The sequence below is a fragment of the Pseudopipra pipra genome, chromosome Z, assembly GCF_036250125.1.
Source record: "Pseudopipra pipra isolate bDixPip1 chromosome Z, bDixPip1.hap1, whole genome shotgun sequence".
NCBI classification, from domain to species: domain Eukaryota; kingdom Metazoa; phylum Chordata; class Aves; order Passeriformes; family Pipridae; genus Pseudopipra; species Pseudopipra pipra.
The window spans coordinates 43,579,861-43,602,693 of NC_087581.1; the positions used below are offsets into that span (position 1 = coordinate 43,579,861).

At 38.2% G+C, this 22,833-nt stretch overlaps 1 long non-coding RNA gene across 1 annotated transcript in view; it reads right to left on the minus strand.

Annotated features, from left to right (window-relative positions):
- Window positions 1-531: 531 nt before the first annotated feature.
- The window catches only part of LOC135407425 (uncharacterized), a 52,938-nt gene continuing 30,636 nt past the window's right edge, over window positions 532-22,833 (minus strand). The window contains exon 3 of the long non-coding RNA XR_010426869.1: window positions 532-659. This is a non-coding gene — a long non-coding RNA (uncharacterized LOC135407425). The remainder of the gene's footprint in view (window positions 660-22,833) is intronic.

Below are 22,833 nucleotides of genomic sequence, written 5' to 3' on the forward strand. Positions count from 1 at the left end.
TCAGGCACAGTTTTAGATAAGGATGTGAGCATCATTGTCATCCAAAAGGCCACAGTGGGTAAAGTTATACATGAAGGATGAATGGGAAGGAAAAATAAATCAAAATAAATAGAACAGTGAGCAGAACAGATATCCTTCCCCTGTGGAAAGGGAGAACAACAGCATAAATACAGACATGAGGAAGGAGAACCTGAGAAGAAAGAAATCAAATTCTGTTTAGTTCTGATTTTTTTCGCTGAGGGTCTCTCAAACCTGCTCACCTTGATTTCAGGAGAAGCAACCACCAGCCCTATGGGCTCACTCTTTGACAGCTCCACACCACTGTAAAACTCCCAGCTAATTTATAATACAATTGTTTGAGTTAATAGTTCAGTATATAACAAGTATTGATTAACATTGTGTGAGAACTGCCCAACAGCACCAAGTGCATGGTTAATTAATTAATTCAATAAAGTTTAAAACTCACCTGATTTGTCAGTCTGCTCTGAATTGGGTTTAGTCATCTTTCAAAATATAGTTAAATCAAAGGGGTTTGCTGTATATAGGTTTATTATCATGGGATTTTTTCGGGACATGCAATTCCCTCCTGGATCTTCTGAAGTCTTTCCTGTTCCAACCTTTTTAAAGCAGCTTACAGCCCATCATCCAAGCATGACCATCTGTTAGAAAAAAAAAATTAAATGTGACAACATTTTTCTCTCAGGATTTCTCACTTATGTGAAATACTTAGGATCAGAGACTCTGAGTTTGGCAGGCTGATTTACTGCAGTTTAGGATTTGGTCCTATTGGTAATGACAAGGTACAGTCAGTGAAGCTGTTAGAAAAGAATGATTTCAGTATGTCCCACTTCATAAATCAAGCAGCAAACCTTACATTTTCTCACTGCAGATGCCATAAGAAATAACCATTTGCACCAAAAGTCTCTCATGGTCTGGGAAGTTAGCCTACCTGGATCTTCCCTTTATTTTGTAGGAAAATCTTTGAAGGCTCAGGTTGTGTCTGTTTCTTGGCCTTCCCTGCAGATAAGCAGTCCCAAGCCCCCAGGCATTTCTGACCTGGGCCCAGACCACAGGCCATTCCTCACCAGCAAAATGGTGACAGGATGGCACAACTTCACTGTTGAGCTAAAAACCAGAGCAGGTTTCCCATTCACCTTCTCTCCAACAGGGAAGTTATATTGAATTTCACTCAGCATTCAGCCTATGCACTTCATTTTTTGGCAAGCAATGCTCATTCTGACACAGCCTCGCTGTGTGAGTATACACCAGGTGAATACACACTCGCTTTAAAGCAAAGCCTTGGCTTAGAACAATATATAGTGTGTTGGGCATGTAACCTATGAGGAGAAGTTTCATTGCTTTTTTAATAAAATCTCTAGGTTCAGGGAATATATCTTCTTTACAAAGCCTGGTGTGGGAGGGGAAACTCTCCACAAAAATTTCAGTAAGAAGTAACAATTCTTCTTTAACCTTTTTCATCCTTTCATTTCCTGCTCAGTACATGAGTATAATATATTTCACTAAACATGATCAGACAATGGAGGAAATAATTTAATCTACTATTAATAGAAAATATTTTATTTCTTTATGCTGCATAAACTGCTCTTACCCTTGGCTAACCTCACTTCTATGAAATGAAGTTAGCAAATACCTACCACCTGTTTTTATGTTCCTCTATCCTTTTTTAATGGGGAGGGCTCTAAACTTTACTGTTATTGGAAACAAAAGCAGAAAGTAAGTAATACACACCAGTAAACATCTGTATGCACCCCAAAGAAGTTGTTTTTGTCTGTGCAACCATAGTCACTAAAAACTTTACATTCAGATTTCACTACAGCAACAATAACTGAGCAGCTGAGACTCAGATGTGACCACTGTTAGATAATACTCCACGTGCCACTAATACATGACAGTCATATGAAATGCCTATTAAGTTTCTCCGTTAAAAAATTAACATTACCTCATACTGGGAATACACATCAGAAAAATATTCTGGACCCACTGCTGTGTTGTACTTGAACAGGATGACTTGCATTTACCTAGTGGAAGCCAAGCAAGTCCTGGAGAAATGCAGTTCTTCACTCCATTACCAAGTCAGATTCATTGAGAACCATTAAATGGTTTATTTATCTAAGTGGCATTTTATTGGCAATAAAACTTTCAAGCTATAACTGATATATTAGTGTGTGTATTTCTTCTCATTTGTTCTTTGCTCAATCATAATGAGTCCAAACAGGCGTAGGAACAAAAACAATACCCCTAATCCTTAAATTATTTTTAACTTTTATTTTGCTCTCAGCTTCCATTTAAAAGTATGGGTAGAAGCTGCAGATAAATATTATAGGATCCTTTGTGAAGTGTGTTTCACAGACTTTCATAGTCAACATAACTTCTTCATGGTAGCAGGAACAAAGAGCATGCACTGGGGTTCAACCAACAAGAGGGATACAAACTGTCATCACATCCTTCTTGCCAGGACTGGCTAAAAAAAAAATTCACAGAACCTTTCGTGTCACAAAATTCAGTTTACTAAGAATTACATTGTTTCCTGTGAATGCTCTGAGTTTGATCAGGTGTTGTCAGCACATTGAGTCCATTATGCATCACAACAAAGTGTTTCGTTCTGAATCCTCTAACAGCAGTTCTGAACCAACAAGCATTCCAAGGCCATTATGAGTTTCTTGACCCTTGAAATATAGAATATTTAACTCCCATTCCATAAGACTTTTCAAACTTGCCTGTGTTTTGGACTCTTGCAGAGTTCAGGAACTGCTTATGCACTGAAGCCTGTCTGCTTTTTTTCTCAAAAGATTGGTTTTCTAATCGAAGAAGGGGACAGCAACCCATTAAATAAGATGCTTACATGTGACATTACTCAATAACATGCATATTATCTTGATGCTTTAATGAAGAGAACTTTATATGTGCTAACTTTGCCACTGACATCAAAACTAGCCACCGAGGCAATAAGTAATTTAGCAGAATCAGAAGGGGGTTGCAGATTTACTCAAACATTACACTGAGCAACACTCAAATCCATTTTACAAGAGGAATCGGAGCTGGCAATATCAGATTTCTTTTTGCTCAAAATAACCAGTGGGCTTTGACTTTACAGTTCTCTCTCATCTGCATCTAAAGCATCCCTTGCATTACAAAATGTTTTCATTTATACCCTGTGTATTTAATAAACTTCAATACTAATAGGACTGTGACTACCATACCAGTAAAGTAAGAGTAGTCTAGAAGTCACCTGTGAAATGAATGAGTAGAACAATAGTATCAGCTTGGCCAGAGCCTCCTCTAAACCAAGGCTGCCACCACAGCCAGACTGCACTTCTGTCCATTCCTCCACCCCCAGCTCTATGGGAAATTTGATAAGCCCACCATCCTCATAACCTCAGAGGCCTCATCCCTCAGGCAGAGTCTCACTTCCCACGGGATCCAGACAGTGCCAGTGCTAACCCGGGATGTCCCTTTGCTCTACAGGTCTCTGCTGAGGACCTGAGACATCCCTCTAGGCAAGCGGCTGCCCAGCTTCACCTGGCTGAGAGCCAGCTCCGTCAGAAAAGCGCAGGAGGTTGTCATGGAGCATCCCAAGGGTCTCCAGCTGCAGTGGGGAATGAGCAGAAGTCGGAAAGGGAATCTCAAGCCTTATGATTTCACTGGTATTTTCTCTTTTTAAGCATCATTGCCTGCCGCTTCCTCTACACCCGCCGTGTGGCAGCATCGCTCACTGCAGGACAGGTTAAACCTCAGGGCTGGGGCAGTGTCACCGCTAATGCTCAGGGACAGAGGGTCTGCTTTTGAGAGCTTACTTAATGTCCATCCAGGTCTTTCTGTTTGGTGTTGTTACACCAAATCTGAGAAAACGATAATGTTATCAGGAAGTCAATAACGAGCTGCTAAAAGCGAGTGATTTTGTACTTTATACTGATTTCCTCTGTTTTCCATTCCCTTATCTTCCCACTCCCCTCTTCTCTTCCCTTTCCTCTTCCCTCTCACCACTACCTTGCCTTTCTCTCCTCCTTTTCCCTTCCTTCTTCCTTCCCTCCCTCCCTGACTCACGAAATCTGAAAATTCAGAAAACAAGAATCTGAGAAACACAAATTCCAAGGCAGTAAAAATAATTTTAAAAGCCTGAATACTTAACATGCTATTGAATTTTCACATCTGCATGACAGGTGGGTAAATCATTTTGTGCTTTCAGAGGAGACTCCCAATTTCAAACCCATCTGGCGGGAGGATTTTGTGCTGTGACTTCCCCTGTTTTTTAAACCATTCACATATCCCAAATTTTCCTTCAGTTGTCTATGGACAGAATTAGACTATTCCATTTGGAGAACCAGAAAACAACAGCACAGAGTTCATCTTGGAAATGCTCTAAGTGCAGCCCCCTGTCTTTGCTAACCTGTGTTTAAGTCGAGCTCCCTAATTTATCCTCCTGTTTAAAAGTCTCAAAGCAGTTTGATGCCGATGCTTTCCTTTCTGGCCTTTCTTCCCTTCTCCCTCACTTCATTTGGCATATTTGGACTGGTCACATCTTGAATCTCAAGCTGCAGAAGTTTGTAACACTCGACCTCACAAATTAGGGTTTGCTCCAGCAATACCTCACATTGCTGTCCCTAAAATAAAGCTTCCCATTTCATGGATGGTAAGTATTTAGATAACATGAAATTAGAAGCATTAATGGATAGTTTATGAGGCAGATTCTCTTCAATATCTCTACTGAAACAAGCTCAACTTAATGGTAAATGCGACAACATTTTTTAATGTAATTTTCCCCAGCTATATGTAATCTATATACAAGAAGGCTAGAATCTTCTTTTTCTTTTATAGATTTATCTGGCTTATATGCATTGCAGTCTGCTTTTGATCAGAAACAGTTTGTTGACTTTTTTGTGTGTTTTCATTTGATGCTATAAATGCAAATTATTCTATATGTTACCAAAGAGGGGAAAGAAGTAATTTATATTTTAAGAAGTTCCTAAGGGAGAACATCAACGATTTAGCACTTTACAGAAAATTTATGTTTTTCTACAAGGGTGAAGGTTGTTGTTGAGCTAAATATTTTAAAACTGGACAACTATTTTCTAATGCATTGTCTCATGATGTGAGATCTTCCATGATGAAACAAATTATTGTCCTTTGATAACCTGTTAAACATTACAGTCAGTACCAATTTTGTTAGAAAAGGGAAGGTAAAAATATAGTTTTAAGTCACGTGAGTTTAGCTTATTCAAAACCAAAACATAGAATTATAGACTCATAGAATCGATGATGTTGGAAAAGCCCTCTAAGATCATCAAGTCCAACTGTTAACCCAGCACTGCCAAGCCCACCATTACACCGTGTCCCCAAGTGCCACATCTAAAATTGTTACTGACTCCACATTTGGAATGGATTATTCAGTTTACTTGTAAAGACATTCAGAGTCAGCCAGTTGCAGAGTACATGAGGTGGTGGGAAAGCTTCTTGGTACCGTATTTTGTAAACTACCTGGCAATATAATAGACAAGAAAAGGCAAATAACCTGCATATGTAACAAAAAATACATTGGATTTTTAAAATAACTATAAGACATGTGAAGATACATGCTATGAATACTGCCTGACAGTTCGATGTGTACCACAAAATAATGCAGCTCTGGATTCTATAACAATTGAAGTGTCTAACACTGAAAACCTAGTATTTTAAATCCTTGGTTCACATATGAGTGAATGTTAAAATAAGGCATGGAAATACTCAAGTTAAGGCTATGATGAAATAGTTAGTGTAATAATATCACCAGCAGGGTTTAAGCTCTTAAAAATAACCAAAAATCTCTCTACTGGATTTTCTACTTTCATGTTAGAAATGCTTTTCCAACCATTGAAGTAAAATGATCATTAAAGGTTTAGAACACAGAGCACTTGCATATTCTTCATATCATGACTTAGAGGAGTAAAAACTGTTGATTAAACCTAAAATGCCTGGATATTAAAAAGTAGTCTTAATCTGCAGGATTTATCAGGGGACTTATATCCCTTCCTAATGGGGAAAAATACAAATGAGAAAACAACAGGCCCTTTGGCATTTGCAACTCATCACTAACCCTATTTTTGTTCTCAACCAAAGGAAGAAAATTTCACAGTGTGTTGTAATAACTTCCCAGCTGCTCAGTGATTATTCATAAGGCAAAAGACTGTGGACATCTGGTTAAAGACACCATCTATAAGACATGTCTTCTATTTCAATAATTTTGAGAGCTTCAATCAATCCACTAAGACCTTTTGCATACAGGTGCATAATTCTACTTATATGCAAGAACTCTCCTCATCTAAATACATGTTGGACCAGACTTTTCTCTTTACCCATTTTAAAAAACAAAACAAAACAAAATAGATACGTTCTAACTGCCCAGGGTAAATGAAAGAGTACAAAACTGGATTCACTATGATGAGACCCAGTGAAACTAACCAGGTCTGCCTAGAGGAAAGTTCCATATCATAAAATGTTTCATGTGTCAGAAGTTAGTTTGTTGCACATCTGAATGAAATCCAGGGTATTTTATGATTTCTAAAGGAAATGAATGAAAAACAGGCAGGCACAGCTGCAAGGTTTTGCATGATTGATACAATCAAAAGTTTAAATTTAAATGTGGGTTTTTTTCAGAGTAGGATTTCAAGCAATAAATGAGCCAGTTTACACATCCAAACAACTAAAGCATGTCCTACACAGCAGACATTCTCTTAGTTCCCTGTTCCCTACTATGTTTAGATAAAGTGACTGTTATCAAGATTACAGTAACACTTTGTCTTGCTTTCAAGATGCCTGAAAATTATGAGATAAAGAATGATCAATGTGCTAATGAGAATAAAATAAATGAGTGGGAAAGGCAGGTTTATTCAAAAATAGTCTGGAGGTTTTATGGCTAAACATGCTACTACCTTCATTGAGTCATCCTCTCGTAACCCACATGGTTATCAAAATGAAGTGTTTAAGGATATCACTAGTGTACAATGACTGCACTACACGCTTACTGCTCCTACCCTGACATGGAGCATCAGTGAAGCAAAATCTGACAAAGAGGGTAACAAGGAGAGGAAACCTGATAGCGTATTTTGATGAAGTGCTGTGAAATGGTCAACAACACGATATCTGTAGTTTAAAAGTGTTAGGGCAGCCCAAAAGCAATGCATCTGGAAAAAGAGAGAAATTATTTTTATTTGTGAATATAATATCATCTGAAGGAGTAAAAATTATGAACATTAGAAATTTGAATACTTTGTATTCAGAAACAATAATTTACAAAAAAATTTAGTTTATAAAAAGGATAGGTGTTTATGAACTTTTTAATGCATCACTACAAAAAGAACTTAACGTAGATATAGCGAAATACATTAAAAGTTTGTATTATTTACGCTGAGTTTTCCTTCAAGGTTTAATTTTAAACAAATGTAGAAAACCAGGTGCTATAAATCATCAAAAGAAAACTCTGAATATATAAGAAAAAATGCACATGCTTTTTAGAAGTCTTAATGCTGTCCACAGCTAGCAAACACTTTAAGGACAGATTCATGTTTTTAACAATGATAATAACAAATCACTTTCTTTCCCTGTCAGAGTAGACAGAACACAAGGTTTGTTCACCTCCAAGTGCTGGGTCAGTAATTGTTAGTGTGGGATGTGACATAAAAAAAGACAGAAAAGACAGAAAAATATGTTTCTGCTTTTAGCCACTGGTCAGCAGTCTGCCCCAGCAGGGAGCATCACCCTGCCACAGCTACATGAACTCTCTTGGGTTACCCATGTACCACATGGCACCTAATTCTGCCTCTTCCCAGTATCCCTTACTGTCCAGTGTAACCTGTGCTTTACCTCATCTGCTTATCTAATGACTCAGTTTGGAGATTTTGTACTAGTTCATAACTCATTTCAATTTCTGCCAGTCCTCTTGCTAGCAGCAGTCCAGTTCCAGACCAGCTTCTCCTCACACCATTTTTCTTCTCCAGCCAACTCTTTTTTTTCATAGAAGACATAGGTTCTGATCATCCTCAGCTCTCACTGCTTTATGGCACTGTCCATAAATAGCAATCTTTCCAAGGAAAACACTTTAGGCCATTGCTCTAGTGAATATAAATCTCTGTGCTTCTATTGACTCCAGTGTAACCACTGAGATTTACATCTGCCCAGAGTGTATGTGTATGAATTTCAGTGCATTTTAGATGCCACCTCAGAGCAAGGATCTGTATCCATTTAAATTTGTGGCAGCAGTTAGCTGGTGAAGAGTCAAGTTTTAAAAAGATGTCTGTTTTATTAGAAGTTAAACAAGTTGTCTGAAGTATCTGTATTCAGTTCTCAGCTGAGTTGACTATTCATGCCTTCAAGTGACTTCTATGACATGAGGGAGAATATTCATATAAAAATATATGTTTCACACAGCATATTAACCATGCAATATCAAAGAAATTTCATGTATCAATATATCATGTTGATATCCCCTAATTTTAAGTTTGAAATAAATTACAATATGCAAAATGCACTAAATATGATTGAGAATTTTTTTCTAACAGAGAATATTTATCCCAATTAAAAAAAAAAAAAAAAAAAAAAAAGAAACCTGCAATGAACTTTTAGGGCATATCTGCTTCTGGTGAATATCTGATATTAGAATTGCAGTTAGCTAGATGAAGCTAGATTTTCTTTTTCCTTCAGCCTGAGATACAGAAAAACCTGAATTCCTTGGATGTCGGTGGAGATGTGTCAATTTAAGCAAGCTGCAATTCAGCTATCCAGCCTCTACAGGGCTGCCTGAGAAGCACAGAGGAGTGAAGAAGTAATCTTAAAATACTGAGACAAGGCTTTTTACATATCAATCCACCTCCTATCAGATTATATACTTAAAAGGACCACATAGATATGGGGAAAACCACCAACCAAACACAAGACGAATCGCCATACCATCTACCTAAATTTGAGACAGAGAGCTATAAACAGTAAAATAAATAGAGAAGGGTTGTTTAAAAGCCACAAACTAAGGAAGAGAATGTTCTTTGATGAGTAATGATAAAGCAGTTAGTAATATATACACACAGATGTCACAGAAAATTAACAAAAGTGAAACTGTAGCTTCCATGTTCAGTCTTCTGCACTATAGGAAGGATCTTTTTGCCACTGAAGTTTTGCTTCAGACATTTCTGTGATTTCAGGCAGAAGGGAGAACTGTTGTTCAAGACAGTCCCATCATTTTAGGGTCACTTGTCTATAGTCAAAGATAGAAGTGTTGGCTCCCATTTCCTGCTGACTGGTAAAACTTGCTCAAGAAGAACTGCAGAAGCTTCAGAAAGACATAGGAGAAAAAACAACTTACCTATCTTGGGGAAAAGCATTTAAAATAGTTGCTGAAAATCAGAGTGAGGTAATGTAAATCAGTTCCCTTTTTTAGATATTATCATAAGGTAAATAGACTTCAAATAGCTGTGTAAATCAGTGCTTTAAAATAAGCATGAATTTGAGGATTCAAACCCATTTTTTCCTAATGTTTCCTTAAAAGAAGGCATTCCATAAAGCCGCATACATTTTAATAGACTCTATTGCAGCAGTTTATTAAAAGCTGCTCTTGTGGATTAACCCCCATAGCAGCTTAGCTCCACACAACCACTCACTCCCCTGACTGGGATGAGGGAGAGAATCCAAAGGGCAAAAGTGGAAAAACTCATGCAAAATAAGGAATTTCATAGAATCATGGAATTGTAAAGATTGGAAACGATCTTCGAAATCATCGAGTCCATCTGCCAACCCAACACCACCATGATGTTCACCATGAAACCATGTCCTCAAAGTGTCATATTCACACATTTTTGGAACACTTCCAGGGCTGATGACTCCACAACTTCCATGCACAGTCTGTTCCCATGCTTTACAACACTTTCCATGAAAAAAAAATTCCTAATATCCAACCTAAACCTCCTCTGGCTCAACTTGAGGCCATTTCCTCTCATCCTGTCAATTGTTACCTAGGAGAAGAGCCCGACACCCACCTCACTAAACGTTCTTTCAGGAAGTTGTAGAGAGAGAGAAGGTCCCCCCCGGGGCTCCATTTCTCCAGGCTGAGACCTCCCAGCTCCTTCAGCCTCTCCTCATCAGAGTTATGCTCCAGGCCCTTCCCCAGCTCCATTCCCTTCTCTGGACACAATCCAGCACTTCAATGTCTTTCTTGTCATGAGTGGCCTGAAAGCGAAAGCAGGATTTGAGGTGTGGCCTCACCAGTGCTCAATACAGGAGTGGAATATCCCTTGTGTCACTTGGGGTCAACTGTCCTGGTTGTGTCACCTCCCAGATCCTTGTCCACTCCCAGCCTTCTTGCACCTGCAGAGAAGACCTGGACACTGTGCCAGAACTACTCAGCAACAGCTAAGGATCCAGTTTATCATCAAGACACTTTTGGTCACAAATCCAACACACAGCGCCATTCAAACTACAATGAAGGAACTTGACTGTATCAAAGACAAAACCAGTAAACCTGCATAGACTGTCTAGGAAGCATAGGCACATTTGTAAACCCAACCTTTTTAACCCAAAAATGGACACAACAACCTTCAAAATATTAAGTATTTGTTCCAGCATTAGATAAACTTCAAATCCGCAAAAGGTTTTCATGAAAACAAGATTGTCACTTTTCAGCCAGCTGGGTTTCAAATCTCATTCTTTTGAAGACTTTACTCCTCTTTGCTAAACAAATAATTATTTTTTTAAAACAATCTTTTTTGTTACAAAGGCTCCAGAGAAGGTATAGACAGCGTAAGTCTGTGAAATAAAAAGGAGACGAATAGTCAGAAACGTATAGAAATTTAGTCCTGTCTTGCCATGAGACAAAAAAAAAAAAAAAAAAGAAAAAAGAAAAAACAAACCAACCAAAAAAAAAAAAAAAACAAAAAAAAAAAAAAAAAAAAAACCAAACAAAACAAAACCACAAACCAACCAACTAGCCAACCAAAAAACACCAAACCCCAAAACCCTGGAGTCACAAGAAATGGGAAAAACCCCAACTTTTCAAAGAATATGAAAGGGACCAATGTGAAATTTGCCTTAGAGTTAGGAGAGTGTGGTATTTAAATTAGGACTTGCAAAGCTTAAAAAGAACTCCAAAACCTCTACAGAGTAAACAATCAGAACTGCTCAAATGTACAGTAGAAAATATATAACCTGCTAGAAGGCTTGCAATCCTTTAAAGCAGTTGGAGGTAAAGGATGAGCTTGAAGGACTCACTGACATGAAAATTCTTTTGAGCTTTGTATGTACAGCAGATGAGGTCTCACTGGCAGTTCTGGTACTGCCTGTTCTCAGCACCTTATTCCCCTGTCACACACTTCATGTCAGCCAGTGACCACCACAGTGTTGTGAAACACTGCTAAAAAATTTTAGAGGTAACCCTCAGTTGTTGAGTATCGTGCTGTGGGAATGGACTGATGCTGCATGTGGAATTAAATCCTGGAAAACTATTTTTGGACTCAGAAATACCGTGGAAATTGCTAGATCGAACCTCCCTTCTTGTTTCACAAAGAACGCCTGTTTGACATCATGAGCTTTCACAAAGTAGTCCATTAGTTCTTCAGTATCTGATGGATGTTTTTTTCTCACAGAACCCTCTGTCTTAATAATTGACATAATCAGAAATACCTTTAACCGTTGGTGAAAATACCAGGCATTTTATTATCAAAAGTAAAGCTGGTCAAAACTGGGGTTCTTTTTTAACTTTAAGCTTTTTCTTTTTGTTTGTATTTAACATCTCATATAATTACAACAGGTTCAGTAGCCATACAAAACTCAGATTTCCACCACAGATTCATTTAAATATATGCTAAGAATTACACAGTATTATTCACTACAGGCTTACATTTAACATGTGCTTCTTTCTCTCCTTCCTTCTTGTTTCCAGTCCAAGCTCCCTCAGTGTTCCCTGCTTCTGAGGTTGCAGACAGCTTGTTTCTGGGGAACTTTCAGTATTTCTCTATACATACCACCAGATAGGCAAAGCCTCATTGCTGGATGAACAAAAAAATCATAGCTTACCTAAACAACACACAAGGAATTGCCCTAAACTGCAGTTGGATTAGTTGAACTGGTATTTCTTATCTATCTCCTTTATGAAATATCGAAAAAAGCCTACAATTTTCATTATGATGTAATGATAAAGCAACATCTTAACATAATATGCATTGAACAATCAAATTAACATGGCATGATACACTGCAAGTCTGATTTTTTTTTCCAATTTTTCATTGTTTGACATAGCAAAAGAGATTATTGGGTGGTGTCTCTATTAACAACACAGGGTTTGCATGCTTTCCAAGAAAAACTAAAAAATTTTGATAGTTACAAGTCCCAGCATCTTTCACTCACTTGTATTTAAACCTTATTTTGCATGCAGCGTGTGAAATTCATCTGGTAACAAAAGGATGCTTCTCAGAAAATGGGAACAGGAGAGTGCTCTCCCAGATCAAGAAAAACAGGGTGTTGAGTTTATATCCCAGATCTAAAGAATCTTCCTCTGTACCTGAGAAGAGGTAAAACCATCATATCACTCATCTCTCTGAACAGCCTCTGGAACATCCTGGTATATGTACAATAAGAGCATTACTACAAATTCTGCCCTTAGGTTATTTCTATGCCATGATTACATACAGCAGCTATTAAAAACCCCAGATAGACTGGAGTGACACAGATCAGAAGCACCAATCTGGCCCAAAAGCCTCTTCCTCTCTTAACAAGGGATGTAATCCTCAAAGTAAAGAAATGTGGAGGGAACTAATGTCCTACAGCCACCAGCTGCCATTATGAACACAGACACACTAGATAGATGCTGAGAGTCTCTGCTCATAGCAGTACTTTGCCACTCAAAATTATCTTGGTTTTCTGTGATCTAACACTTTGTAGCACATAAAATATTCTTCTTCCTCCCATTCTGGACACCAACCCACACAGCCATTCATGCAACTCCCCTCTTCTCAGTTCCACAGGAGATGTAGGCACTGCATGATCACCTACTAATTCACATTTCTATTTGCATCAACTTTAGTAAGACCATGCAAACTAATTTTTAATTTATCCACTGAAATTCTGAAGGTTACTGAAGGAAATATTTCAAAGTAAGTGGATGACACATAGAGCACCAATCCAGTTTCACGTTGTTCAGACAATTATACATATACACAGTCCATAAGACAGAAGAACATTTGCAAGCCTAAAAAGTTGATGAGACTTAAGTCTGGATATGCCCCAGCCCTGTCTCTTCAACCCATTTCTGTCCTTCAAAGCTGTTGTTGGTATTCACAAAATCCGTCAGGCTTTCTTTAGCACCTATAATAAGATAATGACTTCAGAAAAATGGTGAAGCTGTGCTATGACCCCTAAAACACTCAAAGTCTCCCATCAGTTCATCATCCCACACAATTTCTCAACTGTTTCCTCAAATTGAATTATTTTAGAATGCTAGTTATGGCTTCATTTTTGTTTTTTCAAAGTCCTCACTTACTCGATTTGAATCACTCACTTTACTCCTGATTTATCCACATGCAACTGGAGCAGAATTTTACCATGGGTACCTTTAACTTTTTGACAAAACAAAAATAAAACTTCAAAACAAAATAAAGCCAAAAGGAATCCAGGTGGTAATGAAAACTTAAGCTGTTTTCATTGTAAAGACTACATGCTAATTTCACCAGAATCTCTAGGCTGCAGCTAAAGGCAGCCTTCACAAATGCAACTGCAACATCTCTGTCTGTAGCTAGAAACACAATCCATTTTTAACCTTGTTTAAATAAAACAGTAAATTAATGGCTAACATGTCTCCAGATGCTGCTCTCCATCTCCAGACTCTTCTTCCTTTCCTACCTCCCATCCTCCATTCCTTTCCTTTCTGGGATTTGGTACCCTCTAGCTTCTTACACAAAGAGCTACTTGTGCCTCGGGAGTCCTTGGAAGCCACCAGTCAGCTGCCAGAGGAAACCCCCAGGTTTCTTGATGAATTCACTCTCCTCTAGTTTTTATCAAGCCATCCAGTCCCCAAGGCTGCCTTTTCCTGCAGCAAGTAAATCTGCTACTTTCAAAGTTACACCAGGAAACAAACCTCCCCTCTGCCACAAGCCCTGTCCCCCTCAGCACTGTCTGTCTTTTAATTACGTGCCCCTGGCTCCAGTCCTGAACCCAAGTTCTTCAGGATGTTTCTTTATAGACATTTCCAAGTCAGAAATAGAGACCATGCAATTCAACAGCCTTTTTTGTAATACTGCCCTTTCAGGGTGAAGCCAATTTGAAATTAAATGAACTGGAGCTTGACTTGTCAGTCAAACCAGGTAGTGAAGAGTTGTGTTACTTGACTGAGACATATCTGTGCTACAGATCAGTACCAAGGTACATGAAGTTTCAAGATAAGTGTGAAGCTCAGGAGGATTTCAGATATATTCACTCTTGTGAAATCAGTCCACACAAGCAAATACACATCAGAGTCTCATTTCCATCTACACATTTAATTGTGTACGGCTTGGGGCTTTGCAACAAGCATAAGCTTTACTTGTTTGTGTATATTTAGCATTTCTTAAGACACAACAGCTTAAGGTCAGCTTCTTAACTAGTATGAGATGTGCAGAAGGCCAGAAGGGACTAGACCCTGGCCTGGCTGCTTATGTAAGAAAACTTTGGATGCTTATCAGGTTGACAAAAGCACAGGGAAAACAGTAATTTCAAGTGTTGAAATTTTAAACTGCATATCACATACATATTTTAACAGAAAAGTGTATCAACCACTAGAATAACAACTAGCTAGGTGGAATGACCATGGAGAATATCCCACTGCCTGATCTTTTGAAACAGAGCAGTATTTTTCTATAACAAATGCTCCAGTTCCAGTAAAAGTCATCAGACTTGACACAGGAATCATCTGCTGAAATTCTGAGGTTCATTTTACATGGGAAGTCAGACAGGCTGATTGCAATAATGGGTCCTTCTGGCCCTAAAATCTATAAAATTATTAAGTCCATGGAGCAACATCAGTTCATATCCAGCTGCTTATGTGAATCTAAAGGAGACAGTCCTATAGTGGGGCTATGCCTCATTAGCTATAACAGTCTCTGTAGTGTGTTCATCATTTGGTAGACACGAACACAAACTCAGCTGCTCAGCTCGCTGCACAGGGAGTAACATTTTTTAAAGGGCTGCCTCAAAAAAAAAAAATTAAAAGTATGTGGTATTCTAAAATCAGATGTGAAAACATTAAAGAGAACAGAGCCTGACACAAGGGGCAAGAACTATTCAGGCAGAAGACACATGGGAAAGAAAACAGCATTTTCAGAAGGTATCTGTGGTTTCAGAAGAGCACTTTACATGAAGATGTGTAAACCCCTGCAAAAGTCCTCCAGCACATCACACTATGACATGTCAGAAACCTCACTTCAATGTAGGTGAGCAACACATGGTAGTATGCACAGCACAGCAAGGAAGAACCCTGTTCTCCTTGACACTGAAGGGACTCAAACCCCAGATTGCTGTTCTTTGCTAGAAAGCAAAATGTGACATTTAAATAACTTCAATTTTTCCACTTCTGCAAGCTGATTACACAACACACATTCATGAGCTCCTGCAATCAAATAACATGCAACAGCATCACAGTTTTTTACCTGTATTTACTGAGTAGAAAGCACTACAAATAAAAACAACATTCAGAGATGCATTGCTACATAATTCTTGTGACACTTCATGGTGCCTTTAATGCTATTCATGTCCAAGAAGTGTACATAAAAGGAACCTGTTGTAGAGTAGATTCATGGTAGCCTGACTTCAATCAGCTTTGAATGATAAATTGGAGCTTTGTTAAATGCAAAGGCCTCCCATAACATGTACTCTTAAGATGTAAAATAAAAACTACAAGCCTCGGCACAGTGCGAAGTAATTATACCTCAGCCTTCTTGCTCAGGAATGAACTTCTGGATTCTGAAGAAATCCTTCTACTCTAACCACAGTCCTGCAGCTCTGTGAGGAAGGAGTGGATATTCATAGCCGAGTCAGTACTCCAGCCAAAGCAGAGGCTCACCTACTAATCACAGAAGCAAAACACGCACAACACACAAAACACATAGCAACCACCCCTTTTCTATTATCTGCTGCATCTTTCACTGTACTCTTCACATCCCATTTTGCCATCAAAAAATTTTGATCATTCCTGTGTTTGGATTATTTCTGAAAGTGAAGAAAGTTTTGGCTTGCAAATACCACTTCATTTTTACCTTCCCTTCACCTGTTTTTCCCCTTCCCTTGTTCAACTAAGCTACACTCCATCTTATTCCCTTCCCTCCAGCAGCAAAGTAGGGAATGTTGCTTGTCATGAGCTAGGTAACAAACCTGGCCTCCAAAGAGATGTGCCTGTCCCCTCTCTGACTTTAAGGAGTTTGCCAGGGATGGGAAAAGCTGGTCACCTGGGAACCTGTGTTCTGTAATGATTTAGTAACCACAGTAATGCAGCAGAGGGAAAGAAAATTAGAAAATTAGAGCTAAATCTGACTTACTATTCAATTATTAATCCTATTCATAAAGAATTTAGCCTCTGTTTTGTTTAGCAAATAGTTTTCAAAATTGTCTATTTTTTCCCTATAAGAAGTGTTTGTTATTTGAAGGGTCTGGAAAATGTTTTTTCAGATGGAAGGTTTATCTGTGCTTTCTTCCTTCATCATTTGCTTTTGGTGTAGCACGGTGTTCACATTTGGTTCAGGCAGCAATTGAGACCCCATACCTGGCAAAATTTAAATGGGGTTATATCAGAGGAGCAGAGGCAATACACTGAAAAGTTTATCGAGATCTTTTTTTCAAATTGTCAGTCATGATGAAAAATACCAGTTGACTGAATTCACACATATTTTTCAGAAGTACTGTACAGTGATTTGTATACTTTTCAATAATATGTATTGGTTTTCAGATCTTGCTGTGAGTCCACTCCCATGGACTCACAGAGTCGTTGAAGCTGGAAGGGGCAAAGGGAATCTCTAGACCAGCCTCCAGCTCACAACTCTGTCAGCATTAATTTCAGATTGACAGCTCAGGATCATGAAATATCCAATCACATCTTGAAAACCTCCTGAGACAGAGCTCACAGTCTTCTTGGGTCCCTGCTACTCTGCCAAACTGAACACACTGTGGCTGCTTTTATCTTTTTTCTAATCAGAATCTTCTCTTTTTTAGATTAAAATCATTGCTGCTTAGCACAAATCAAACCCAAATAGATTTCCTTAGCAACAGGTATCACAAAACCACAAAACTGGTCAGGTTGGAAGGTACCACAGTGGGTCATCTGATTCAACCTCCCTACTTAAGCAGGGTCATCCCAGAGCACATTGCACAGGATTGTGTCCAGACAGTTCTTGAGCATCTCCAGTGAGGGAGGCTCCACACCCTCTCTGAGCAATCCATTCCAGTATTAAGTCAGTCACATGCAAATTTCCCTCCATTCTGACAGTTTTGAGAAGCTAAATTTACAAAGTGCTAAAAAAGAAGAAGACTTCACATAATGGTGAGGCTTTTCAGAATATTTCTTGTTATTTTATTTCATGGCCTAAGCCAGAACCCAACACTTGCCTGTTGCTGTGTCTTCTTCCCAAAAGTGTGCACACACATGCTACAAATCCACACATCCACAAGCTTTTCCACAATAATAAATAAGCAACAGAAAGGAAGAGCAAGTAAATCATCTGCATGGTACAACTAACCTCTTTGTCTGGGTAGAGATAATCAACTACATAAATTAATTTAAGGAATTATTGACTAGTCAATTGTTCTATGAAAAGGGATTAATTTGTCTGAGAATGTATCAGCAAAGCTCTGCTGCTACAAAACAAGGAAGAGACATAATGGATGACACAAATCAAGTTACTACACCAAAGCAGAGAAAACTTTACCTTGAAGCCTAGGAGTTCAGGAAAAAAACCACCCCAAAACAAACAAACAAACAAACCTGACAAAGGTATATGTTACATAAAAATGGAAAAAATCAAAGTTAATTACACTAGAGAATAGAATAACAGTCTTAAAGCATGGAAAAATTGCTCCAGAGTTCTGTATAGTGAGTAATTACCTTAACCTGCATCATGATTTTGATTTTTTTCACTTGAACTTGCATAATTAGCTTTTATCCTGAAACATGAGAGGCATCTTGTCTCATGGTCTTGCCCTCCTCGTTAATGATCTTTAGCTAATTAGTAGTTGGAAAACTAGAAGCTGACAAGGTACTTAGAGACCAATTGACACAGAAGTCACCTACATGACTGGGAAAATAAGCCCAGGCTGGTCATAGCCTGTAAATCTGTCTCTTGCAGCAATCAAGGTAAACAATTATAGTTCACAAAACAACAGCTACTTTGCTCCTCCTTCTGTCAGGAAGATAGCAGTCTATTTTACAAGCCTAGTATTACAACTCCTAGCTCATCTTATCTCATTGGACCCTCATTCCCTTGCTCCTCCCAGCATGAGTGTAGAGCCACATCTCTGGTTGGGGGGGGGTGCATGCTCTGAAAAGCTGTCTTAAAGCAACAAACACTTTTTTCTACTATTGAACATACTGATTTCCCTAGAAAAATGTCTTATATCAAGACTTTGGTCACTATTCCTATTAAAACCAATTCTGAGCATTTCCCTGTTCAATCTGTTTTCAATTAACTCTTATTCTCACTCTTCCAAACTTTTTTTGCTTCCTGTATTTTGAAATACTAACCAAACAACCTAGTAGAAACCAAAGCATTCCAATAATACAAACCACGTGTCTAGATCAAAAAAAAGGTTATGACGAAAACTGAATGGCAAAAGACATTCTCAGACAACCAATTTATTTAAAAAGCCAAATGTGGACATCTTTTATAGCAAATGATAGCCCTTCTGTATTATAGTCTCTAAAAGCTGATTTCCACAAATGCTGTCATAAGGTTATATCCAAAAAAGTCAAACTCATCTGCTGCACACACCACAGCTCATTTAAGAATATACAGTGAAACTCTAATCACTCATCTGTCAGAATAGTGCAAAACAATGGAGGAGAAAGTGACTTTGCACAATCTGCCTTTGTGCATGAAAATCAGGAAGCCAGACAAATAGGTAGCTAAATCATTAACTCAGCAGCTGAGAACAGGATTCCTCCTTATTCATTAAAGGATATTCATAGTCCTGGAGTTTTTCCCTCCCCACTTGGACAATGAGCATCAAAGGAGCCTGAGAAAATTTCTGAACTCTGGGGAATAGAATAGCAACAATATCCTCTGCACTTCCTTCAAGCATTATCATCACTAAAAAAGAAAAATTAACAAAAAAAATAAACAAAAAATGCCAACACCCAGATGATGAGTTTTTCCCTCAAGTACTTGATGCTTTTCCCCCTGAGGTATCACAAAAGTAATCAAAAGATTCAGAAAGGTGAAAATTAATCTCTAACTGCTGGACATGACTATTCCCAGGCATTTTCTATCTTCTTTTTAACCCTGTTTTAGGCTAGTGAATATTTATTTTACCAGTACTGCTCTTGAGTTCTTTCTCCTTCTGGGTATGAGAGTTGCTGTCCCTCCTGTAGGAAAAATCCTTGCTTCCAATTTAAGAAAACGGCAAAAATACCTGCAGGACAAGGAAAATTACAGCAAGAAGTTCTTTATTGCAGTGCTAGGTGCAATCCTTCACTCTCGAAGAGAAAAGGCAACGCAGAAAGAACCGTGTATTGCAGAATACACCATCTAAGGAGTCTTTCTGCTGTGCCTTTTGCAATCGGATATGTCTGTCTCGTATTGGCCTCATAAGCCACCAGCGTGCTTGTAACAAATGTGGATAGAGCCTTCCTAAATCTTCGTTTGCAAAGCCTAGCCATGATAGGTGCAATCCTAAGTTACATGGGCCTGGAAAGCACACTGCCATTTGAAAAATGTGTCTTTTTGTATTCTCTTGGTTATATAAGCTGTTACATATTCAGTGAGCGTCAGGTATTTTACCTTAAAAGGTAATTTCTCAGACTCAGGAGGGGGTGTTACCCTCCCTCTTGACTGATTCGTGATGTACCCCCTTGTGCAGAGGGGTCTCTCTGCACACAAAGGCCGACCATGCAGCAGAGGGTACATTTTCATTTTTATACTTTTCCCTATTCCTGGCCGCAAAGGTTCCCTGGCATCAGGCCTAGACAGGACCTTCCACCTTAAAACTTTCACAACACGCCTAAAAAAACCTTGGGAAAATCCTGCCCCCTTCTTTTTTCCACTAAATTCATTTGCTTATAATAAAACCAGATTATTTATTTCTCATGCTCCCCATTCTGTAAATGCAAAGTGACAACCCGAGCTTCACCTTGTCCCTGTATTCAGCAGCAAAAACACAGAACCCATAATATCAAACATTCATCAAAGAGAAAAACGGCTAGGGAAAGAATATGTATTTTAAATAACAGATACCACATTTAATTGCCTGTTTTGTTTCAATCCTATCAGGCTTTATTCTGCCCAAGCTATACATATGTTTAACATATTAGCTGTATCAGCACTCTTAATCGTTAATGAACAGTGTAAAATGTTGTCATCCCTATATATCATGATAGATAAAAATGAGCTAAGTAATTGTGGCATAAACATAGGTTCTATGCAGTTTTAAGATTGTCTTAATTGCATCTAATCCAAATTAATTTCTAAAGTCTAAGAAACCAAAATCATACCTCATCTAAATATTAACAAAATGTTGTTTCTAAGCAAACAGTACCTTTTCCCAGAACACTGACTTAAGAAAGCTCAGACTCAGTCAACCCTATTCAGTAAAACTGCAGCATATTTGGAAGGTGTATCTCATACCTCATTTCACTGTTATGAAACAATAATAGTGTATACTCCCAAGCATATGCAACAGTAATTTAATACTTCGAACAAAGCACAGTAAAAACATGCATCAGAGATCAGTAAACCTTCATGTCACATGACCACAACTGATCAGAGTTTTTGCAACCTAGCACAGTCTTAGGAAGTCATTAAAGGCTCTTACTCATATTGTTCAAAAACAATATGGAGAGATCTCAGGTGGCTTACTTGTGTCCATCCATCCATCCTAAAATGTTCTTCTCTCAAGCCTTTTCTGAAACCACCACTGGTCAGAAACAGACCAAAAGCCCTGCCCTGAAAGAACTCATGACAGGGAGCTGGGTAACAAGCAGCACACCAGAAATCAGCATCTCTTAGTAAGATAGGCTTAAGGCTATTAATAAGAGCAATTCCTGCACAACAGGATACACATAAAATTCTAATACCTTCTTCGCTCTGGGAAACAAGCTCCTCATGAGGAAAAACAAGAGCGATTATACCTGATATCTCTGATATGAGAAAAGCTGCCTTATTTTTTTCAAAGAAGATGTAAAGAGCCATGAAAACAGACATGAAAGTTAAAATATTCCTTTAGAAAAAGCCCAAAAGGTGAAAAATACCATGTTATTCATTTGCTTTAATTCAATTACAGTGTAAATTTATCAGGACCCAATGACAGAATCATACAACAGTCATTTTCTTTCTTTTTTTTTTTTGTAAACTATCAGTTTTAATGAGTTAACTTGTCATTCATGAACATAATTTATGCAGAAGGCCACGAATGGAAGAATATGCTCAGCTTTTAATAAATTTAAAAGTAAAATGTTTCTCATTTTCATGGCTCCTATATCCAACTCAGTTCGAGCTAATAGAAACAATACTATCACTGGTATTTGACCTTGTAATTGCTTTATTAAAAACTGGATTAATATTGAGTTCATAAGTGATGGTCTGCCAAAAATAATAACATTTTTTCTGTCAATCTTTAAAACGGATGACAACATGAGGCCTCTCCAGAACAAAAATTACGAATTCTGAATGAGAGGAAAATGTAAATAGTTAGTGTTACTGAAAAACTCAAAATTATTTTGCCAGCTTTTTAGCTAAGAATACTTGTATTGGCTTATGAAACTGGGAAGAAAATATTTAAAATACAAAGTTAAGATGGCCTTCATATTTTCTGTAGTCAAATAGTTTTTTGATTGATGAAAGTAATACTTTTTTCTTCATTATTATCTTGCATAGTACAGATGAATAGACTTTAAATCTGAATCACTAAGCTCTTGCCATAGGTTCTCAAGGAAGGAGATACACAGCTACAAAAAAAAAATGACAAAGAGGGGGAAAAAAGCCCTGCTGTGATTTACTTCATCTCCCTCTACACAGATCTCTTGTGATCTTGATTCATCCCTCACCAGTTGTTTTATGATGATCATTAGAGTCATATTTTTCAAAGCCAGACTTAGGTTTTAACTAGAGCTACGTGGCTAATGTGCAGATCTAGGAAAGGAGCTATAAAAGGAAAAGGTTTTTCTTCCAGTTCATGCAGTGAAAGATTACAGTTAACAAAATGAGGACATCTGAAAAGTGTAAACCTGCTTAAAACAATGTATTGATGGCATACCATCAGCAGTGGTCCCTGAAAGGAAGAAATTATTACCTGGGCTTTAAATTCAATATTTATACAATTGTTGCACAGTTGCTTAGGTGACATTTCTGCCAGATGGGGTATCCTGAATGTAGATTGCTGCTAATGCTTCAGGGAAACCAAATTTTATACTTATTTACCTCATAATTTTTCAGTGGACTGGCACAGGTCCACTTCAAAGAATGTCCTGAACTCAAGCCTTTTGGGGTCTGGGAGAGCGGGAGGGGGTTATCCCACACATATGGTAGTGACAACAGCCACACAACAATCTGAAGAAGCTTGGCAATGTCCTGATTCACTAGCACTGAAAGTCCAGTAGTCATTTGCTTCAAAAACACCCTATATCCCAGT